Source organism: Columba livia, chromosome 1 (genome assembly GCF_036013475.1).
Source record: "Columba livia isolate bColLiv1 breed racing homer chromosome 1, bColLiv1.pat.W.v2, whole genome shotgun sequence".
NCBI classification, from domain to species: domain Eukaryota; kingdom Metazoa; phylum Chordata; class Aves; order Columbiformes; family Columbidae; genus Columba; species Columba livia.
This window is the reverse complement of record NC_088602.1, coordinates 121,551,657-121,568,218: the sequence shown is the minus strand read 5'-3', so window position 1 is coordinate 121,568,218 and position 16,562 is coordinate 121,551,657.

Here is a 16,562-nt window from a genome sequence, read left to right as displayed (position 1 = left end):
TTTGTTTGCTTGTTTGTTTTTGGTTGGTTGATTGGTGTTTTGTTTTGTTTTGATTGGTGTTTTGTTTTCGGTGTTTTTTCTTTTTTTGGGGGGAGGGGTGGGGAGCAAAGAGGAAAAAAAAACGTTCAGACATAGTCCATGGTGACTACTCCTCACATGGATTATTTATGATCCCACAACTACATGTTGATCCACTTTCCTGTTTAGTTGAATAGGGCCTTATCATGTCTGATATTTTATTTAACTTGGTGTGCTTTACTTACTGTGTTTTCTTAACCTTCCAACTTCAGAAATATTTATAAATATGTGGTTGAGGCAAAAACAGTTGTGCACATTGAGATGTCATCTTTTATTTAATCAGCTGGCATAACTGGGAAATTAAGGCAAATTTTCAGGCACGCCAGCATTCTTCAGGTCTGAAAAAGAATTAGACTTCAGAGCTAAACACGAAATTAAAGCAATTGCACAGGCACATACCAGCTAAACTACTTCTGAAAGAAAAAGTAGTATGTGTAGGGTAGACAAAGTTGGTAAGGCAGTTGTCTCTCTGAGGGCAAGAAAGAGAAAGGGAAAGGGAAAGAAAAAGGGAAAGGGAAAGGGAAAGGGAAAAGGAAATTTATAGAATGGAACATGGAAAGGTTAGTGGAGGGGAAAGGAAATTATATTGTGCCATGAAATCAATATCTTTATTGAATCCCTGTGTTTTAGTGACCAGCAGTTTAAAATGTTAGCTCCAGGCTTGTCTTTGGAAGGTATTTTAGAGATCTTTAAAGATCAGGAGTGAGAGATCAGAGGTGGCATGGCTGTGAAAAGTGTTCTTTGTATAAAATGGAGATATTATGTTTGTGTCAAGAGTCTATCACAGAGCTGAATCTCAGAAATATTTCATTCACAGTTCTAGTCTTTTGAGGGTGCCATGCCGAGTCCCACAGGATAAACTTTTGAGATTGGAAAGGATCTTTTAGGTCAGATGTATGTTTGCTTTTGTCTGTGCTACAGCAGATAGTGTAATGTATCTTGTTAAATGGGATTTACTCTTGCTAAGCCTATTGACGTCTCCCTTTCATCTGCGAGATAGCTGTACCTAAGTGCTGCTGCTGTTGTGTTCAAATCCTAAAGTCTATACTTAGTTTTTATTGACTCATCTCTGAAATTCCTGTATGATGTTTTTAAAACTTGGGTCAATCTACTGCAGCGTGACAGTACATGGTAAGTGGGCAGGAGAGTCCTAGAGCACACGCTGCTGCCCCAGATTTGAAATACCCTGGTGTGCTCTCCCTGCTTTGATAAGAATAAGGACTTCTCTTCCTGAAATCATCTTGCAGGTGCAGACATACATGACAAACCTGGTGTTTTCTCATTCTGCTGGGCTCCCTGCTCACCGTGTGTCACCGTTTCCCTGCCTCCTACTAATCTTGACTCCTTAAACCTAGAGAAATGCCATTAAATGGGACCTTCTTGCTGCTCAGGTGAGTCCTGGGCTCTTCTCACTTCCAGAAGCCCCATTGCTATGGTGGCAGCTCTGTTGTCACCACATCTTTTCTGACCCCATGCATGCAATGAACTGTGGGGGAAACTGACACGCAGCACCCTGTGCCTGTGACATCAGATGAATGACCTCAAGTTTATGACATTATGGATGGGTGACAGTTAGTGGAAGATCTGGATACTTTTCCTCACCAGCACTCCTTCAGGAGTGAACTGTCAGGAAGGTTGAATGACAATTCCCTTATCTTTTCTTTTCCTCTCCCTAGGAATCTTCTTGGCCTGTACTGTTATTCACGAAGGTATGTTCACCTCAGACTAACATGTTCACTTTGACAGCATCTGGCACAGGCTGTTTCAGAGGGATGCATAAAACTCTGAGGGTAGGTATTTCAGTGTGGTTTTGTCACTGCCACGTGGGACAGGTGCTGTACTGAGACAACAACCACGAAGCAGTGGTAGGGTATTTCCCCAAGCAATGGTGAAACCAGACAACTGAAGTAATTAAAAGGTTGTTTTACTACTCTGGTGACCCCTAGAGAGTCTATTGCCATTTTCACATTAAATAAGGCACAATTAAGTCTGACATATTGCCGTTCTTTAGAGCTTCTACCTGAGCTGATGACAGGGAACAAATTAATCTCGGTTGGATCCAGTTTAATTAAACCATCTCAAAGGTGTTGAGTTACTTTGGATGTTCTGATTTTGTTATTTTTATTTATTGTAAAAGTATAATATTCCTGGTCTACCTTTTGCCAGAAATAGGATTATTTAGTCAAAGTTTATATTCCTAAATAAGAGATTGTGACACTTTAATTGAACGGTATTACTGCATATAGATGGTATAACTGAGGTAGGTAGAAATGCTTCCACACTAGTTTTGCAAACATGTTCAGTCAGGATCTTGCTGTTCTGTTCCTCATGAAACTGAGCTTCTGATAAGAAAGCGACACGTGGAGCATTTCTTGTTCCTTTATTCCAGACTTTTTGTGAGCATACCTGATTATTCATCCATTACTACATAACTACTGCTATAACCTATTCTTGAATAAGTTAGATTGAAAGTACAAAATTGTTTTATTGAAATATTTTGTACAATTTTGCAAGGATTAAAACCTTAATGATGGACTAATCACTTTGGCACACTCACACAGGTTAATAATTCAACAGTGCATTAATTATGCCTGTGTTAAAAGAATTTCTTTTGTTTCATGTAGCAGAAAAGGCATACTCTGGCCAACTTGGTTACCTTTATATTTACTCATGTCTTGGTATTTATATGGTTATTATAGTGTGTGTGGTTACTATACTGCCTTATATGGTTACTGTAGTGCCTTTGCATTCCTTGAAATCAATAGTGCATGTTACTTTGGCAAAACTCAGGTGTTTTATCTGTGGATTTGGACCACTCTTGATGCTACAGGATAAACAAGTTGAAACAGTTTTTTATTTTTCTTATCCCTATTTACATGTTGGACATGCACAGCAGGTGTCCTCGCTGTGTGTATCAGGTAAATTTCTTGTTGTTCAATGCAGTGGCAGAACTCCACCAGCTTTGTAGGCTCCTCTCACCAGGATGATGAAGGTGCAGAGGCCACTGCTGTACACCTGAGTTTGTCCCTGTACCTTAGTTTTGGAGAGGTACATAAACAGTTTCCTTCATTCTGCTTGCAGAGTTTTCCCAGGGGCTGCTGAAACTGTAGTCTGCCTTTCCTCACTCAGAGCTGGAGCTACACAAGGGCTATGACTCTAAAGATCATTTCAGTTTGTTTTGTTTCAGTTTTCTTAAATCACAGTATTTCACAGCTAAATTTGGTTTAAAGTGCAAAAAAAAAGTGATGCTGAATTATTAAAACTTAAGTCCAAACTTGTTTGACTAGAAAGAAAGAGTTTCACTGTGTATTAAATTTCTAAGGTTTATGTTGTTTATCCTGTTTTCCAAAAACATTATTTGACCTCAGTAACAAAATTGGAAAACCTCATTTCTAAACACAAAATTACCAACCATAGCACTTTATTCAAAATAATGATTTTAAAGTTGTTGGTTTGGTTTGGGTTTTTGTTTGTTTGTTTGTTTGTTTTATTGGCTTTGTTTTGTTTCTTGTTGTTGGGGGAGGGGGGTAATCTTATTTTTTTTTCTCCCCCCACTTATCCTGTTTGGAAATATTCTTTGGAATTTGATTAAATCACAGTATCACAGTATCACAGTATGTTTGGGATTGGAAGGGACCTCAAAAGATCATCTAGTCCAATCCCCCTGCTGGAGCAGGAACGCCTAGGTGAGGTTGCACAGGAACATGTCCAGGCGGGTTTTGAATGTCTCCAGAGAAGGAGACTCCACAACCTCCCTGGGCAGCCTGTTCCAGTGTCTGTCACCCTCACTGAGAAGAAGTTTCTTCTCAAATTTAAGCGGAACCTCTTGTGTTCCAGTTTGATCCCATTACCCCTTGTCCTATCATTGTTTGCCACCGAGAAGAGCCTGGCTCCATCCTCATGGCACTCACCCTTTATATATTTATAAACATTGATAAGGTCCCCCCTTAGTCTCCTCTTCTCCAAACTAAAGAGACCCAGCTCCCTCAGCCTTTCTTCATAAGGGAGGTGCTCCACTTGATTCATGCAAGGTTTTGATCTGCTCAAAACTGCATAATTCAGAAGGTTTTATTTGCCAGAAATACTTCATTCAGCTCAAATTGCATGACTCTGGATATTTTTTTTCTTTGTCCCAGTCTAAACCAAATAAGTAAATTACTTTGCCTCTTTTGGTACCAGTGATGGAAAAAGTGATAGTAATAATGCATACCTCTGTAATAGGAGGGACCGATTTCCACAGCAGTGTACCACCTTTTTCTGAAGCTGACATCTGAATGCAGGTGATCTCTAGATCCATCTGTTCTGCTTATTTCAAGCTGTTCAGTAGATTCTTCACAGTCCTGTGTTTTCTATTTTCTTATTGTCCCATCACAGTAACTCAATAAATCCTCTCTCCCTGCACAAAACCAGATGCTGCTACCAACTTAAAAATTTTCTTCTGGCTTGCTTTTCTTTTCTTTTTTTTTTTTTCTTCCTGAATTTGACAGGTTTTCATCTCCAGTAGGAGGCAAGTATTTAATGAGGGCAGCATCGATATTTATTTTTCTGCACTTTCCTACCTCTGTCCTGTGTTCTGATTTTCTGTTTCAAAAATTAAGTCACTTTCACAATTTCTTTGTAATGTATTCTCTCCAACCCTTGTTCTCCAGCATTTCTAGGAATTCATGCTGCCTTCTTAATTGACCTGTCATTTACGGACTGTATCTGTAACTCTTGGGGTGGATACTTGGTAACCATTCTGAATTCTGATGAACAAAGAAGAACATTTCAAATCTGCAATGCTTTGGAGACAATAAGCTGTCTGCAAGCAAGAAGCAATCATTATTATTATTCAGACTGGTTACTAAGCTGTTCTCACTCACCAAACATACATAGGGAACAATATATTTCAAGTGTGAATTTAATTTGGTCAGCTCAGTCTCCTACATCAATGCTAGATCTAAATTAATCTTTTCACATAGGCAGCTACAACTTGAGATAAATTAAAATTGTATTAGTCAAGGGCAAGATGCCTGCCTCATTGCTTAATTGGTTTTATAAATATGAGTTTTATAAATATTTATTTTTACAAAATGAAGACAATGGTATTGAAGATCTTAGTCATTTTTCACTCCTATGAAGTCATAATCCAACTTTATCTCTCATGAGAACAACTGTCTTTTTCCCTTCCTCCTTCTCATGCATACTTACTTTTTCAATTTAAGGCTTATAAGGAGATCATTCTAAATTACTATGGACTTTAAAAGCAGATATGCATGTGGGTGTATTTGCTTCTCAGAAGCTGAGATGATGCTGTTTACTAACAACACTTGTGTCATTTCTACTTGGTATGCATCTGCGACAAATTTTCTGCCAAACTTATGTTGTTTTTATCTTAACGTTGCCTATAGCATCCATGGCTATAGCATTCCTTGCCTGACCACAGTTTTTGACAGTAGAGCTGAAAGAGTTAACTTGTTAGGTTGCAGTCCTAGTGGATTTACTAAAAGCAAAGCTGAATGAAGAATCAACATCATTTCCCTGACATCCCTTCTTTATAGTCATTGCACATGATCTGTTAATAATAACTTTTAGAAGAGCTATACTAGGATACTCACTACTTGTTCTTCTCTCTACCCTCAACAAGAATATGGTAATATTTGTGCAAAGAGCAAACTGCACTAGTTCAGAGGAGGCCCAGCTTGTGTGCTAGCTTGACTGAAAATGAGTTAATTTTCTTCACACAGTTATAAACTGTTATTTTTCATAGCTAGCACGATCACTATTTGGACTTAGTTTGAGAAGAAGGAGATAACACCCCAGACATAGTTAATGTTTTTAATTGCTCTGGTCTGAGAGCCAAGGACATTCAGAGCACTCTGCCCACAGGTGTGAGGCATCAAGAAAGGGGGGAAGAGGTGGGGCAGAGCTTGACTGACATCCAGACTGATCAATAAGAGTATTCCATCCCATCAGCACCATGCTTCATATTTAAGGAGAGTAAGGATCTTCTGTTCTCTTCACTTTCAGAGACCTGTTTGGGGGAGTTCTATTTGGGACTTCTGTTAGTTTGGCCTTTTGCCATCCTGCCGGTTTGCAGAGGCCTCTGGGCCTTTTTTTTTCTCTTTTTTCTCCAGGATCAGCTGTTCGAGACCAGGTGTTGCTTCCTGGGACTGGCTGCTTGGTGTGGACAGAATTCGTGAGGAATTACATCAAGTATCTCTTATTTTATATTCTATTTCTATTATATACATATATATATATATATATATATTTACTAGTAGTGTATTAGTATTTTATTATTTTATCAAACTGTGTTTACCTCAATCCATGTTTCTCCCTTCCCTTTCAATTGTCTCCCTTATTTACAGGGTGAGGGGAGTGAGAAAGCGGCTATCGTGGTTGTACTGCTAGTTCAGGATAAACCACGACAGCTTGTTACCCTTTGGAGGCTTTCAGGAAACTGCTTACTAGCGTTTGAGTATTCCTATTTAAAAGATCATTGCAATGCTGTGAGGAGTGTCTTGCTGTCAAACAAGTATGCAAGAGTCACCCTGAACTCAGGTCAAGCTCAGATGGATGCAAATAGGAGTTTACAATGTCCAGAACAGGCAGCATCATGTAAAATATTGAGAAGATGCACATGGAGTAAAAAGGAAACTGTTTTGTTTATCTGTTCGCACTAAAACGAAACAAAAAATATTTCCCCTTTTACATTAGCCAGCCTGTTCACGCTGCTTCTTTGGCTCAAATTCTTAGTAAGGCCATCATTTTCCTGTGTGCTCGTGAATACCAGTGGATGCAGGACCTTCCAAATCAATTGCATTAGAGTTTGTATGTAGTTCCCTGGAGCCTCTTGGGTTTCCACTGACATTCAAATCTGCCTCTCCTTTCCTTCCCATTAAGTATACACTAACCTAATAAAGAAATAACCTAGCCCATTTTTCCAGGAAATGACCAGTGAACATCTACCCCCTTTGGAAAGATAAATAACTTTCGACAGACTAGGTGCTATCTCCTAAACATGGCTGTCTCTATTAACCTCATTAAGGGCATAATACTTTCCCCTGGCTCCCCCACTCCCACAGCCTCTCAGCAAGTACATTTCTCTGTGAAATGTCTCAGGCCATTGAACATTGCATTTTATCATCAACTATGAAATGGACAGACATACTTGAGGCAAACAATACCCATTAAATGAGCACATGCCTTCCATTACTGGTTGTTGATTTAGAGCAGATACTCTGTTAATCAGACATTTTAGAATGACAGTCAGTGGGCTTCAGGCAGACAAACAGCTGAGGGAAACCATAACTGAGGCTTTCGTGCAGAAGGAGTTGTAACACCAAAAGACAACTGTTGAGAGAGCTTTGATGGTCTCAAATTGCTGTGTCTTCCTTTCATTAGGATGTTAGTCAACATAGAGAATTGGAGCATTGCAGCAACTGTGTCAGATTTACACAGTTGTAGAGACTGTTAATACAATGCCCCATTTGATAGTTGAGGCAGAAATGCCTGAGACTTCATGGTGCCCTTCACTCCACAAAAGTGGGGTCATATTGATTCTCAAAAACATAAATAAAAATAAAAAGGTCATTTCTGCAAAGCATGCTCTTAAAAAGTCAACAAAGTAAAACACCCATCCCATCTTCATACTAAACTCTGAAAGATTTCCAGGCTCTCCTTTGTGTGAATTGAAGTCTTGGTTCTGGCTGTGACTCTGCTCATGCCTGTTTGTAGAAAAATGCTTCTAGCAGAACATGATTTCACTGTAATTCCTAAATCAAAACAAACTGGGAAATAACACTGCTGTTTGTGTCACAGCATGTGTGAGTGCACGACATTATTTTGCATGCTGGCACTTGCAATGGATCAGACTACAGAACAATTACCTTTACTATAAAACTGTGCCTTCTTTTATAGTGTCTTCAGTTCTCATGAAGATCAACTGTGACAAAGCTACATGAAGTAATGGAAGTACTAGAAAGAAAGGGCTTTTTGAAAACAAAAAGCTTTTTAAAAACTCACAAAAGAACTGGGGGAGCCATGAGTGCATTTTCTACCCTAGCATTTTGGCATTCATCTGTGGAACCTTCTGCTATCAGCAGGGAATGAAAAATTGCAGTTGACATCTACACCTGGCATTTGTCTCCATTAATGGTTAATGTAGGGACTGTTCTCTTGGCTCAGTCTTCACCTGTCAGCTACTCTTTAGGAGAAAAGAGAGCAAGGAGAAATCAAATAGATTTAGGCTTCCCTATTTCGAACCGGATTTCTAGTGAAATCTATAGGTAAGGGTCAAATCCACATCCTCAAGGAAACAATTGCATTGTGGCTCTGATTGTCTCATCTCCTTCAGATCTGCCATTCCATACACTCATCAATTATGGAAAATTTCTGCCTGTCTTTTCAAATCAGGAGCTAGAAATCAATTTTTTAATTTGGCCCATCCTTCAAAGATTATGGAAAGCCTGTGGCATGGGTGTATTTTGAAATATAGAAGGTGTGTTTTGAAGCACAAAATACAATTCTATGCCTTTGAGATGGAAGTAAAATGCTGTTGATAGCCAGAGCCTGAAGAGTGTTTGTGTTTGCTATGGGAACAGCAGCTCCTTGGTGGAGACTTGATGAAGCAGTAAACCTGGAAAGGTGTTTCCCTCTTGTTTCACCCTCAGTTGAACATCCCACAGCCTGCTGGCAGTGGGCCTGGTGTGGATATAATTGGTATCACATTCCCCATCTCCTCCTAACCCAGAGATGCTCTATTACACCCTCAGGGATTGCCTGTGATATGCTCATGTTCAAGAGTTTTGTTCTGAAAGCTGGTGTCTCTTTCATTGAGGAGGAATGAGCGCAACTTAAGAAGGCTAAGCAAAAGCATCACGCTGGCTAGCTTTTAAACACGTTAATGTTAGAGGTTATCCATATCATCATTTTGGCATGCTGGGTGCACAAACTCTGTGTCTACTTATTGTTGCTCCCAGGAGTACTCCTCAGCTTCTAGATTGGAATGCGCACTATGGCAGTAATACAACTCTGTAGTTTTTGGGCAATCATCCACCCATGCAATGGAAACCTGAGCCCAGTTCTTCCAAGGAAGCTGGGGCACGCTGTAGTCCTCTTCCATGGCTGAAACTTATGATTGTCCAATGAAAGATGATAGTTTGCTTTTCCACTGTGGCAAGTTAAAATATCTTTGAAAGACAGCACAGAATACAATAAAACAAATAACAAGACTAAAGTCTGGGTCAACACTATTGCTGAATAGAAAGGCCAGAGAGTAGCTATAGCAACAGAGGAAGGAGGAGTTTGTTGGTTTTTTGGTTTTTTTTTTTTTTTAATAAGTGCAAGCATGTGAACCTTAGAAAGCTCATGTAGCTGTAACTGTGAGAAAGTCTAAATGGTACCTTTCAGGCTTACATGCATTTGCTGTGCTTGCAGTTCAAGCTGACGAAAGCTGAGTGCCTGCATTACTGTCATCACATGACCAAGCTTTTAAGACCTGTTGAAGAGCCATGCATATATCAGCCCAGCCCATGGACTGCTTTAATCGGGTCATGCAGCTCTCAAATTAGTTTTGTCTACCCAACACTATGGAGGACATGCGGATCAAGCTTGCCATCTGCCCGCAAGGTGCTGTGTAGGCATGTCCTGACTGAATTTACTCTGGGGAAATATTTCCCTCTTGTTTTGCTGTCATCAGCAGTGCTGTGGAGATCAGAGTGATCTGAAGCGGAACAGCAGCTGCTATTTGTTACCGTGCCATCTCACCCTGCGCCAGGCAAATCTGTCCCGCTCGGTAATAACTAAACATCACATTTGCACTAGCGTTCCTGCCCCTAGTAATGCTGAAATAGTTGTTATTATAAGAGTAGGAGTTTTCTTAGCACACACAAGACCGGGGGAAGGGATTAGAAACAGCCACGAACAAGGCATAGATGAAAACACGTACAGCTAGAAGCCAATCAGTTGTTTGACCTCAGGTTCATATTTCTGTAAACATGTATCTTGGCAACGTATCATTCAGTTTCTCAATGGGATGCAATGCAAGCCCTTTCTCATTTATCTCAGCTGTCTTGTTTTGTTAAGTTACAAATGACTGTTGTTAATTCTGTGTTTAATTGCGCTTAGCATAATTTATTTGCTATCCAGTGATTTTAACTGTTGGACATAACAAAATATGGTTGTTTTCTCTTCTGCTTCCTTCTGCTTCTCATTTGTGGATGCTGAAAGCAGCTGGACCTGTTCCATGCGAATGGAAATTATTATGGGTATGTACAACAAATTCATTAATCTCAAGAAGGCATCTTGTGTAGAGCTATTCCTGGAGTATTCTTCATGAATTGTCTTCCTCTTTCCTGCCCCTCCAAAATTACTTCCTTTAAATTTTCCATCAATCCCCTGTTTTCTGTGAACCTTCCTCCTTTCTGTTACTAATGGAGATTGGAATCAAAATGCATTTCAACTATAACTGGCAATAATTACGTGTTTCTTAAACCAACACGCCTGTCCCAGATGTCCTGGAGGAAAGAAAAGCTCTGAGTTTTTCAAGCACAATGAGAGCACTGGGACTGTTTCATACAATGGGAGCCCAAAAGAAAGCAATTTTGTTCCACGTCATTGCCCTTTACTTTTTAAATACATTTATCCTGGGTTCCAAACGCAGAGCAGTCAGGACCTCTGTGTTTAATTTTGTGAAATTTAATAGCCTAAAAAAAAATTTTTAAAAAAATCTGTGTTTCTTCTGCTATGCTCACTTTTATTTTCTTCTTGGTTTTGCTTTTTAATCCCTATGGGCAATTTCTCAGTCCTTTAAACAGACGACCAGTAAACTTTGTTCCATTGGTGTCTAAAGGTACGGTTTCCCCTTAAAGTCACTGTCTTGCAAGGGACAACCTCTTCAAATCTTATTTTTGAGAGCTCCCAAAGTGCTTGAGCATGAATCCCCATGTAAAACCAAGCCCAAACCAGTGTGCTGAAGTCAGGCAGTGACTCTGCAGTGCGTTGTGATGGCTTTCAAAGAGGATAGCAACCACACAGCCAGCATGGCAACACGTATACATATTTCACTACATACACATTGGTGTCTGTATTTCCAAAGATTGGTTATCCATGTCCTCTCAAGCCTGAGCATGGGGACTTTTGTGGATAACCCTATGGTACAGTTAATGAACTTTCCAAGATACACAGATGAAAATTGCTCCTCTGTCTCAAAATCAAAGCTGATAAAGCTTGTATTATTTCCTTTTAAACACGGCTGGATTTGATCATATCATAGAATATTTCCAGCTTATCTATATTCAATTTGTGTTCCTGCAATTTCTTATTTACCACAAATACACCCTATGTGAAAAACGAGGCCAGCATTTGATCAGCGCTTAATGGAAGCCTTTGAGAATCTCTCAGCTATTGTTCACTGTTATCTGCCAGCAGAATAATAATGAAGTAGAAGAGAGTGCGTGCATTATATCCAATGTGATTAGTTGCTGAGAATGTAGAAGAACGCAGCCAGCAGGTAAAATACACTTCTGGGTAAATATGTAAAGAGCACAAAGCTAGTCTGAAATACAAAACCCATACAATATCAGCAGTTTCTTCAGTGGTGTATGGTGTTTTTATGTATGCATAGTACTAATTTTACCTTGGGGAAGAATTGCAGTGAGATTGCTTGAAGATGGAGTGTTGGGAGAAGTAATGTAAGGAAGTTTGGGACAGGAAGCTATCATTGAATTTTTCTATCAACTAGATTTTGCAAAGGTACACTTCAGGCAATAAGCAGAATTATGAGAGCTGAATGATGGTAGAAATTCAAGAATGTATTTCTTATAATGCTCTGTAGACTTATCTGCACCGCCAAAAAATATAGCCAACTAAAATGAAGTCATTTAAGAACTGAGTTATATCTGCTACACAGCATCAAAGCAAGATTCTGTGCTTTATCTGAATTCTGATTTCTTGCCCATTTTCCTATGAAGGGCTTGATAGTGGAGCACAGAGGCTTCTGTTCGCTTTTGTGAATGGGCTTCAGATCTACACAGTGAACCTCATTAGATTGTCACTGCTTTCACATACATGCCTTGGAACTGGATTTCATGATCCATTCCAGGTCCATACGAGCCAAAAACCCATGAAATAATCTACTACCTGCACATGCAGATTGACTTTCAAGTCTCCTGTTTCCCAGAGGATACTTGTATTTGCAAATTGTCACTATAGCTAGGGCTGATCAGGAATTCTCAATTAATTTTTTAATCATTATAAATTGCTGTAAAAGTTGTTTTCAAAACTTCCAACCCCCCCCACCCCCCGGAATACTCCACTATTAGTACTATTGATAAAGAATTATCAATCCATAATGGAATTTTCACTTGGAGAAGAGACACACACAACTGAAGATATAGCCTGGGAAATCAGCAAACTTTAACTAAGGTTGGTAGGCAGGGGCTTCACTCTCTGCATTATGTATTAATAATGATTGGCCAAGATACTTGCATGCAGACTATTCTGAGCTGTGGATACACATAATGCTAAACCCTTTAAATGTCCCGTCTTAGGATCATATGATTTAAAAAGCCTCCACAGCCTAAAAGCATTTGAGGATGAAAAAATTCTTGTTGGGAAGGAAACTTCAGCTACTCATTCCTGACCTAAAATCCTACCACTGTTTACAGTATGTCACTGCAACATTATTTAAATCGAAAAACTTGTTTAAGAATTGAGGAGTTTTTCTATTGTCATGGTCATTAATATACCTCAATTTTGGAACTGTGGAACTAGCTTACTCCACACCTTCAAAAACACATGCACAAAATTCAAGAGTTGTGCTCTCAATATTTTGTATTTTTCTGGTGCCTCTTATGAGCAGAACTCACTGCAAAATCACAAATAAGTTCATAGGAACATCCAAGTTCTTCATTCAACATGTTGTATTTCAAACCTAATGCAAAAAGTAGATCTGACTCATGGAGAACATGGTTTTGTTGACATTCATTTCTAAATCAAACCTGAGGATGGCAAACCACATGTGCATACAGGTTCACATCAGGAACTAGGGCGATAGTCTATCTTATACATGGTGTCTGGCAAAATATTATTTTTAAAATATCGTTTCTCTGCTTAACTGTGATAACTTTGTTTAGGTAATATATTGCAAGTGGGGAAAAAAACCCTAGCTACTTCAGTAGAGACACACATTAATTTATTTGCTGTTATTGCATATTTCGTATCAGAGAAGTCAAATCTGCATAATTTTTCTAGTCTTGCAGCTTTTTCTAATAAACTTTCCAGTTCTCTAGCATTTACCAAGGCGAAAATCTCCGCTGTTTTCTGTTATAGTCTCCCACCAAGGAAGAAGATTTAAGATGAGCAATGTCAGCAGTTTGTTCTTGCTGGCATCAAGATTATATTTTCTTCCCCACTCCATGTGTATCTTAATGCCTCTTTCTGTTCCCTGCCACAATTCTGCTCATAAACCATCCAAGCAAAATTAAAGCTTCCAGGCTTTCGAGCAATAGGAGTCTCCTAGGCAAAGGTGACTGTGTATCAAAACAGTGCTTGTGTTACCAGTAAATTCTTCCTGTCTGATCATGGAGACTTTTGCAAAAATGTGGTTATGGCAGGGTTTTGCACTAAATCTGATGCAGGGTGAGCAAGCCATTTTGCCTGTAAAAAAGGGTAAGTAACTGCTCATGTGAAATAAGCAAACTTCAGTCTGATTCTTCACTGAATTCAGACTTTATGACTTGAGAGTGTAGAACTTCATACCATCCTAATTAGGATGCCAGGAGAAAGAAACTATTTAGACCTTTGTTTAGTATTCTGTAAAAGTGGTAAGTCCTATAGGAGCATCACCTAGACCCATGGACCCCTCTAGGGAAGAGCCAAGGAAGTAAGACGATAATTTTACATGTATAAAGTCTGGTCAAGAATACTTATATCTAATGAAAATGCTGCTGTTGTGATAGGCACTGTTTTAATTTGGCTCCAGTTGCAGATGATATTTCCTGTATTTGTCCTTTTTGTGGGTGTCTTCTGCAGAGTTTCAAGTAGATCATTAGTGCAGCATAGAGATGTGCATTAGCTATATTATTAAAATTTAGCATGGCATTAGCTTTCAATAAGGAGTAATGAGTTGAAGGTAAAGCCATAAAAAAAAGGTGTGTGTGGGGGGTGCTTCTGTGAGGAGCTCCATCATACAAAGCATTGAAATTTATCTCAATATTATTTGATTAGAGCTTTTTAATTATTATGGCTGATAAGCAGGACTGGCCATTATCTTTGCAGAACATTTGTATTAATAATGTCAAGCAATTTGCGATGATTGCTACAGAATATTCTGCCTCTGTTAAGAGCTTAGATTAAGCTGATATGGAAAAGTCAGTCTTCTGCAGGACAGAAGATTCCCTATTCTCTTCCACTGGCCTCTCAAATCACAGACATTTGAATCATAGTCAAGTGAATCATAGTCTTTCCTGTTGCAATATCACCTGAGGAAACAAAATCCCTCCCTAAGTATGTTAGTAATAACAAGTTCCAAATGAATGCATGGTAGCCAGAAAGTTGGTCATTTTTTTTCCTTTGAAAGCAATCCTGCTGTTAGCAGAATGCAAGACAAGATAATTTTGTAATCCAAAACTATGCTCAATTACTTACTAGGTACTTTTTTTTTTCTTGTTGAGATACATAATATAAAGCCCAGCAATTTATTTTAAAGTTCAACTTTGATACTTTGCTTCTTAGTGGGATGTTTGTAGCTATAATAAGGGGTGGAAAAAGAATAAAGGGTTCATATACCATGTATTCCAACTTATCTATCATCTTCAAAAAAATTAAAATGTCAAGTACCAACACTGGATTGGAATTAGATTTGAATTAGTAGCAGCAATGTTCTCGTAATGCTATAGAACTCATCGAAGCCTTTTGTGTGCTGTTCCTGGTTTGAGGTGACATCCAGATTTAAATATTTCAGGCAAGAGTGATTTTTTTTATTATTATTTTTTTTTTTTTTTAGCAAATAAAGTAACCTAATACTTATTTATGGATATCTTGTATCCTGCGTATTTCTGTAGTTTATTTGGGACATCCTGTCTCTGTAATCAGAACACATAACAAAGCAATGAAGAAATTCAGAGATTGTAGGAGCACCACAAGAAATAATACCCCATTCAGCTTGTAATGAGATTTTTAAAGAACTGCCGAGAAGATTTCAAATATCTATATTGGCTGCAAACAAGTTTTTGTCCTTGAATTATCTTGACTTCATTCAATTTGAGACAGTTCAGTGTTTGCATTATAACTTCACAGCAGTCGGAATCAAACAGAAAAGGGTCATTAAGATCCATTGCAGTCCCTCTTCTTTGCTGGTCAAGGAAGTATTGTTCCTTAAATTATATTTTTCTGTTGTTTGCCTGGCCTGGATAAAGATTTATTAGGCTGACGTTGTAAAGGGAATAGCTACAGGAAACGAGCCTCACAGCATGAAGATGAGAAGGCTTCCTATTTCAGAAGCTGACTGAATGGGTCTTGATATTCATGCCAATGTATGGCAGGAATGTCTTAAAAGTATGTGAGGGTGGTTCCTACCAAATAAGTGTAGAATTGTTAATAAGGATGTCCACTTGTGTCTTTCATGCATGAAAATGTAAGTACCTTATGAGGCAATCAAGTTTATGACCTGAAGAAGCTGCAGTTTTGCAATCTGAGGAATGAACAATCTATCTGGATGCAGATACAAAAGTGAGAATACACTAGGTTGAACTGTTAGGTCCACCTGTTTGTGTTCTTTTTCTTTGAACTCTGAGTCTTAGATCATATTTGGACAGTTGAAAAGAAAACCCAAGAAATATTTATCCTAATTTTGAAAGTAGAATAGGTTGTAGTTTTTACAGGGCAACTTGAAAGATTTACTTCTTTGTCTGCTGAATAAAAGGGAAGTGCTTTATCTGAGGGAGATGTTAGTAATTGCATAGTCAGCAATAGAATGCTGGAAAATTGGATTTATGCAACTGAAGATGTAATTAGTCACTAATCATAGTGTAATTAACAAAAAAAAAAAAAAAAGATACTTGTAGTAGCTGGGTTTGAAATATTAGAAACACACTGTACACTGTTCTCCAAACTTTAAAAGCCAGAGCTCCTTCAATGAAACGTTAACTATTTGCACCTCCCTTCATGTGAGCACATTTCTTTAAAGTCTCATCCTTTCTTTGAAGACTTTTTCTACTTGATTTATGCACCCCTTGCCTTCCTGTTAATCAAGTTCCCCAGCAGACCTTCATGGTCACCTTTTAGTCCTTTGATAAGCACTAGAAAAATGAAAAGACTTGAAATACTATCTAAATCATCATTGATGGCAAATGAGGTAGTGCTCCTTGGCATGGGCAGAACTGCCCATGGCTGAGAGCTATGGTCTCCCATCAAAACCTCAGAGAAAGATGAAATCCTCCTTTGTCACTGAAGTAATTACTGACAGCAAACTGCATTACAGCGGGTTATTGTGTTTCGAT